Source organism: Citrus sinensis, chromosome 5 (genome assembly GCF_022201045.2).
Source record: "Citrus sinensis cultivar Valencia sweet orange chromosome 5, DVS_A1.0, whole genome shotgun sequence".
Classification (NCBI taxonomy): Eukaryota; Viridiplantae; Streptophyta; class Magnoliopsida; order Sapindales; family Rutaceae; genus Citrus; species Citrus sinensis.
Genome location: NC_068560.1, coordinates 25,091,029 through 25,098,523, shown reverse-complemented (window position 1 = coordinate 25,098,523; position 7,495 = coordinate 25,091,029). Strand labels below are relative to the sequence as shown.

Below are 7,495 nucleotides of genomic sequence, written 5' to 3'. Positions count from 1 at the left end.
CGACTCATTTAATAATTACCTCAGAATGTTGAGACTTAACTCAGCACGGAAAATATTCGAGTTATTTAGTAACCTGCTTAATATCTATATATTTAATAAAATTTACATCAAATATTTGCGTACTATATATATATATATATATATATATATAGTTTATCGATACCATAAAATATCCATATCTACTAAAATATTACATATTTACGCTATATGTAAATAATATTATATATTGATATTATAAAATATGCACGTCCACCAATATTTTATACATTTACAATATTGAAGTTCTAAATCTATATAGAATTTTATAAATAAAACATTATGTATATATCTTCATCATTTCAAAAAAATATAAATAAAAAGAGAGAATCATATCTAATATTTGAGTTTGGATTTCAAGGACCTACATATTAATTTAGAATAAAAAATATAATCATATCATTGATTGAGTAAATGAGTCAAGAACTTCAACTCGAACCCTTCTTGTATCTTTCATTATCTGTTCTAAATAATAGGTAGGGGTCCCGCCTAACCCCCCACCACAGAGTTGTATGCTTATTGAAAAAAAAAAAACCTTATTTATTCTTTTTATCCTAGCTGACTGATAATTAAACTTCATTTGGGATGAGAATAATATTCATAAATTATTAGTTTGATAACCATATTTTATCTTCTATCAGAGGACATCTTTTTCGCATTCTTGAACCGCCTTAGCATGAAAAGTTGCTTGAGAAAATCGGTCTGCAAATAGTTTTACATGATAAGTATGCCGGTTCTTTGTTTTATATGGAAATGTTGGAATGTGTATATATGTGCCAAACTGGTTATGAATTGTGCTATCATTGTTGTTGTGGTTGTCATGAAACTTTGAATAGTTATGAAGTAGTTGTAAGCATTTATGTCGTTCTGTACACACAGCTCTTTCTCGTGTGGAATAGAGTGTTGCTTGCTTCCTTCAAACTGGAAAGTAACGGATACTTCAATCACATGATCAGAGAAAATGATTGCTGTTTTCACTTGAATGCTTTATATTTTGAGCCCAAGGGAAGAATGCAAATGCTCTAGAAACAATGCTCTCATTTAGCTTCTGGATGCTTGCGCTTTGTTTAGGAGCAGAGTGTGGTATGTTTATGTTTTCCATAAGTAATCTAAAGCTTTTTTATCCAAGTCACTTGCATTTTGTAAATAGTTATTAATCACTTTATGAATGACACATCACATGCCGCATCACTTAAAATATAAAATTTAAGATATTTATCATTATTTGTTTAATAGTATCAAATTTCGATAAGATTAATAAAATTTCACAATCTACAGTGTCCGGCGAATTTGTAATTAATGTTGCTTTGCTTATTATCAAACATAGTTGAAAATTCAGCCGTTAGAATGTCTCACCTCTTGTTTATAACGTTGTATCAGTAGTTAAACAAAAACGATAAACAATAGGCCTAAAATTAACAGATGAGAAAAAAAACTGAACAGCAAAATCAAACATCAAAACAGGGCAGGGAAATGTCGAGCAAATATTATTGATCGTAAATGAAATGATCAGAACAGACGGCTACTTTTTGTTTCTACCCAAAAAATTCTCCCATTCAGGATTCATTACACAGCCGAAGATCCAAATTAAGCACCGTTTTCGCAAAATTGCCAAACTCATTTTATTATAAATTAGATAGTACACATGTTTACGAAGATTTTTTTTTTAAAAATTTGGCCGTAGGGTCAAATTTATTAATTAAAAAATAAAAATTATAGCAGGATGGGGTATATAGTTATGTACATGCGAATTCAAAGTTCAAAAAAGAAAGTATATAAGAGAGCTTGACCGAAATGTTATAAATTACTATTAGAATTTCTAATTTCATTTTTCTGCCAACACACGATTTTGCAATAAATTCCCTGGATCTCAAGAATTTTGTTACATGATTAGACAAGGGATAATTTCGGATTACCCTCGTGAATTAATTATCTCCAAATAATTTTGTATTTTAAAAAATCTCAATTTACCCTATTTTTATTAAAAGGAGACAAAAATATTTTTATCAACCCACCCTTATTTTTTTTCCCTTATCTTTTGAATAAAAATGAGATAACTTGAGGATTTAAAAAAATAAGGAGTGGTTTGAAGATAGTCAATTCATGAGAGGATAATTCGAAATTTAGCCATTAGACAATGAGGCATTAGCGTCATTGGACTTTCCCATCATTAGACAAAGAAATCCCGTTATTAGCCATAAATCAATAGAGCTGGCAAAATTTGACACGACCCGATTACCCAACATAAACACGACACAAATAAATGGATATGAGTCGTTAAATTTAACACGATTATTAAATAAGTCGGGTCCGGGTTGATACGATTTTTTTTTGTGTCGAGTTAGGGTTAAAGTTCTTGACTCTTTACCCGATCAATGACACGATTATAGTTTCTATTTTAAAATAATTTGCAGGTTCTTGTCATCAAAACTCAAATATTAGAGATAATTCTCTCTTTTATTTTTATTTTTTGAAAAAGATGAATATAAACACAATGTTTTATGTATAAAATTTTATATACATTTAGAGTTTCAATAGTATAAATGTGTAAAATATTGGTAAGCATGTTTATTTTACAATATCGATATATAACATTATTTACATTTATATAATTAAAACTTCAATAATGTAAATGTGTAATATTTTGGTAGATATGTATATTTTATAATATCGATAAATTATGTATATATTTATATATGTATAACAGTGTATAAATATTTTATGTAAATTTTATTTAATATATAGATATTATGCGGGTTATTCGATAACCCAATTATTTTTCCGTGTTAGGTTTGGGTCTCAATATTTTGACACGATTATTAAATAAGTCAGATTTGGGTCGACGTAAATTTGACACGACCCGATAACTCGTTTTGCCAGCTCTAAAATCAATGGCAGATAATAAATGTGTTATATGTATTTAATTATGCGTATATATATGTACACGTTATCTCTCATATTGGGCCTCCAGAATATTAAGAAAGTTTAAGGACCATAAATTGTAGCCATTAGATAATTATCTCAATGATCCGATGTATGGTTGCTCAAAGGATTGAATGTTCTCAGCGTTCGACAAGGAATTTTTTCTTTGCTCCTTTTATTCATCTTCCGATACTCCCTTGACCAATTTCATTATATGTGATATATTTAACATTTTGAATTTTGTATGTTAGTGTATGTAATTTTATAAATTAAGTGAAACATTTCTCTATGACAAAATTGAAAAAAAAAATAATTGAGATTGGTATTCTATTTTTCTCAAGTATCATTGGGAAGATTTTTGTTATTGAACGGTGTCAGTTGATCTAGTTGATAGAAGTTCTCGTTAATTTTTCCTTTTTAAGATATAATACATGAAGAAGAAAATGCCAAACGATCCTTTTTAAAATAAGAAGAAGAAGAAGACAAGAGTGTGTATAGAATGAATATATATATATATATACATATATGTTCTAGCTATCGAAATCAATTAAATAATAATATTATTAATACATCAATATACTTTGAAAAGTATAGAACTTTTAGTTAATGATCAATTGGACAAATTTTTGGTTTCTTAAAAAAATTATGCATAAATTGTTCTAAAATCATATATCGTTTGTTTTAGATGAGAATAAAAATAGTTTAAAATCCTTTTTTTTTCACACTCTTCGTCTAGTCATGTGTATTAAAGATTCACAGTTTTTTATTTTATTTTATTTCTTTTAAAGCTAGGATTGGCAAATCCGAATTGATTTTTTTTGTCTCTACCTCTTCAAGATTCAAGTAGTGATGGTTAGGGAAAAAATTGCTTGAAAATCATTCCATTAAGCCCTTGGGGAACACATTTAGAAGTTGTGAGGCATGCATAGTGTGAAAAAAATTAAAATAAAAATCACCACTCATGTACAAGTAAGTTTTTAATGTCCTCTAAACATATAGTATATATGAATGAAAAGTGAGTCATGATAGGATATAAGCTCTTGCACAAATTTTTTATATAAAAACTGATGTATCAATATACTATTGGTTGGATAAAATATAAGACGTAATATAATTATTGAAGTGGATCCATATGAAAATATTTAACCAATAATTTGATAACAAGTTAGTTTTGTATAAAAGTAAATATATATCCCTGTCATTAATTCATTATTGATGAAAAATATCAACATAATTTTATCCATAAAGATTTGTACTTGTTTATCTGTTTTTCTCTAAATCCTTAATGCCAGTATTTATTTGCTTTTCAAGGATGAAAGTTAAAATTTCTACTCAAATTGATTTTGAAATATTGGAGAAAATTAACTTCTTTCTCTAACATCAAAGGATATTGTGGAGGTACTTCTCTTTCAGCCATTTCTTCTTCATCACAGTTGGAAGCCTATTCCACATGTTTGAGAATGACAATGTATCCCCATCACGTAAAATAATGCTAAACTCTTCACCAGGGCAAGGCGTGAACATTTTATAAAAATAGGTATTTTCAGATACTTGTTTTGATAGCCGGGTTGCTCGATAATCCTGAGCTTTCCTTGGACTGTCTTTCTGTTTGGTAAGTGTATTTTCAGATAACTGTTTGTTTTAATTGTAGGAACGAGATTCTCTTCTAATCTTAATCATTTTGAGTTAAGAAATCATAAAAGGCCATTCTTTATTTTTTTTTTCCACAAGAAAGTTAGTATGCGAAGATAACCTTACACAGGCGTGCATTGTGGCCCAATGTGTCCCTCTATATGATTTGTGGCCCAATGTGTCCCTCTATATGATTTATCGTTCAACAGTGATTGTGTTAACGATTGATACTAACAGCTTCTGATATATATCTTTTGATAAAGAATTGGGTTTTCAAAATTTATTACGTGTTGTATTTTGTTTCCAATTCTTGTTCTCAAAGCAGCCGTTTCGAAAGCTCAAATAATTTACCAAATGATTGACTCATTAATTTGGTGTTCACCATTTCATCATGGATAATTATATTATTTATTGAACCCTTTCTTCATGTCGTTATTCAGCCACTTGCCCATTTCCATTAAATCTGACAAAATATATTTCTTCAGCCTGCCACTTGTAGTAATACATATTTATAAAATTAACATCGCCAAAACACTCTTCATATTAGATTTTATTTCTCATTTAAAGAGGTTCATAATTAAAAAAAATTCTAAAAAACTCTTCAAATAAATTAGTGCTTCTCTCTGGAAGAGCTCTTTAAAGTTTTTAATTTACTATTCTATTATTTTTTATCTTATATTATTTTTCAAATTTAGATACTATTATTTATAAGATATCAACAGTGCATCAAATTCTAATTTTGATTATATTATACGGGATAATGTTGTCTGCTGAGATGATGAGGAGGAGGAGGATTATTTGCTATTTGACAAGCGCGTTATTAAGGGAAAAAACTATAATTTTAAAGATTGTTACAGAACATAAATTGTCCATTGCAACTGCTATCAGTAACATCATTGTATATGGCACTTTTGATACGCAATTGTCTCGAAGAATTTTTAGTTGAAAATATCAATTTGGGTTTCAAACTTGCACATATAAGAAAGATATAATTTAAATATTTAAACAGACACGTGTTTAATTGTTTAACAATCATGCTATGTTTAACATTTTTGGATTCAGAATGTCTTCAAAATGAAATAAAATAAATAATAAATTAGTATGGTTGCATTTCTCGAAAATAATGTAAAATAATAACAAGGGTTGAACTTGGAATTAGGTTGCCAAAATTCTCCAAATCTCAATCGAGGATTAAGGATCCCATCCTGAGCAAGTCAGATTCAGTACAAAATTTTGTCCTATATGACTATTTGGATCGAGATTGGGGATCAAATTTTATCATAATTCACTATTTATAAGAGGAATCTAGAACGCTTAAAATTTCGGATCAAATTCCAATGTCCTGAAATATGAGTTTCTAGAAGCATAAGATAAGTCAGTTTGATAAAAAAAAAAAAAAAAAAAAAAAGATATGACATGTCAGTCATAAAAGTATGATAAGTCGTTTATGACAGAATCTGTAACGTATCACAGCAAACTCACATCATTCTAGACATTTAAAAATACCAGTCGGGATTCAGGATGGAATTTGAGACACATTGTTTGTCCCTATTTAATATTCGAAATAGGATTCAAGATGATTTTTTCCACCCAATTTACTCTTCGGGACGAGATGGGCATTCGCAAATCCCGATTCAAATGCTACTGGGAATAAGACAGCTGACCAAGTGGACTCCTGCCCCAATAACTCTAGTGCTGAGGGCTTAGACCACAAGCCCAGATTACCAAGAGAACGTTCAGATAATAGGTCGTTCTTTTGCCAATTAGGGCTTTGGCTGAGTGATGAGCAATGCTCCTAGTGCAAACACTGGTGGGGACTCAATTTTTATTCAAACTCCCAATAGATTTCATATTATTTCCGCTTAGATGACTACACGGCTTTGTCGCGGAATCCCGTAATAGATAATAATCGCATCCCGCAAATACATATCATAACTTTGCTAATTTGGGATCCTTGTGAAAATCTTGCGCTTTGGCTTTTGATAGCTTGTGTGATTGATTTAAGCTAATTTTGATATCGATGCAGAAACACTAGTTAAAACCAACTTGCATTCAGAATAATAGAAACAGGAGATAACAATTGATAATAGTACACAACAGAACAATGGAAAAGATCCACTCATTGTATTTGTAAATTACAAAAACCAAGAATCACCAAAACGATATCGCAGCCAAGAGGATCCAATATTCCAACACTCAATTAGTAATCAAAATACACGTCCTCAACCAAGCCGCACCAACGGGCTACCAAAAGCACACTAAAAAATAAAATAAAATAAGAAGTATGTGCATGTGATAAAATAATAATAATAATAATCATCATCATCATCATCAAAATTACTCTATGAGTTTAATTAATTACTTACATTAAAGCGCAAAGGCCGCAAAACAACTTACAAGAAGCTTCCATGCAAGAACAGCAACAGCTCGGTGGCGATCCCCGTGCTACATCCTCCGTCGACGGATATGGCGACGACGACGTCTCTGCTTCTGAGTCTGAAATCATTGTTATTAAGGGTATAACTTAATTAGATCAATTTAATGATTATATACAATCTAATTATATGTGTATGCGTACGGTTCTGTTCTGTGTATTTATATAATGGATGCGTGGGAAGTAAGCTCTATGTTCAAGTCAATTATAAATATTTGTTTCATCGTGGACCGAGTGCCACGAGCTCATTTCTTGTTGGTGCCGCTTTCATTGCTTATACATCCACCGACTACTTTAATTAGCTATTTATTGATTTATTCGAATACTATACTAATTAATAATTATAAAAGTCTAACATATTACATGTATAACCGAGTAATTAACCGGGTAAAATTTTTATATAGATAATATGAGGCACCACCAATCTCCATCGATCAGGTCACATTATTAATTGTGTCCATATTAAGGTTT

The 7,495-nt window shown here is 30.0% G+C and overlaps 1 long non-coding RNA gene across 1 annotated transcript; it reads right to left on the bottom strand.

Moving 5' to 3' along the window:
• Positions 1 to 6,622: 6,622 nt before the first annotated feature.
• Positions 6,623 to 7,206, bottom strand: LOC112497741 (uncharacterized). The gene is made up of 2 exons (XR_003064713.2): positions 6,957 to 7,206; positions 6,623 to 6,848 (listed from the first exon to the last, which is right to left on the bottom strand). It is a non-coding gene; the product is annotated as an uncharacterized LOC112497741 (long non-coding RNA).
• Between the last annotated feature and the right edge of the window lie 289 nt (positions 7,207 to 7,495).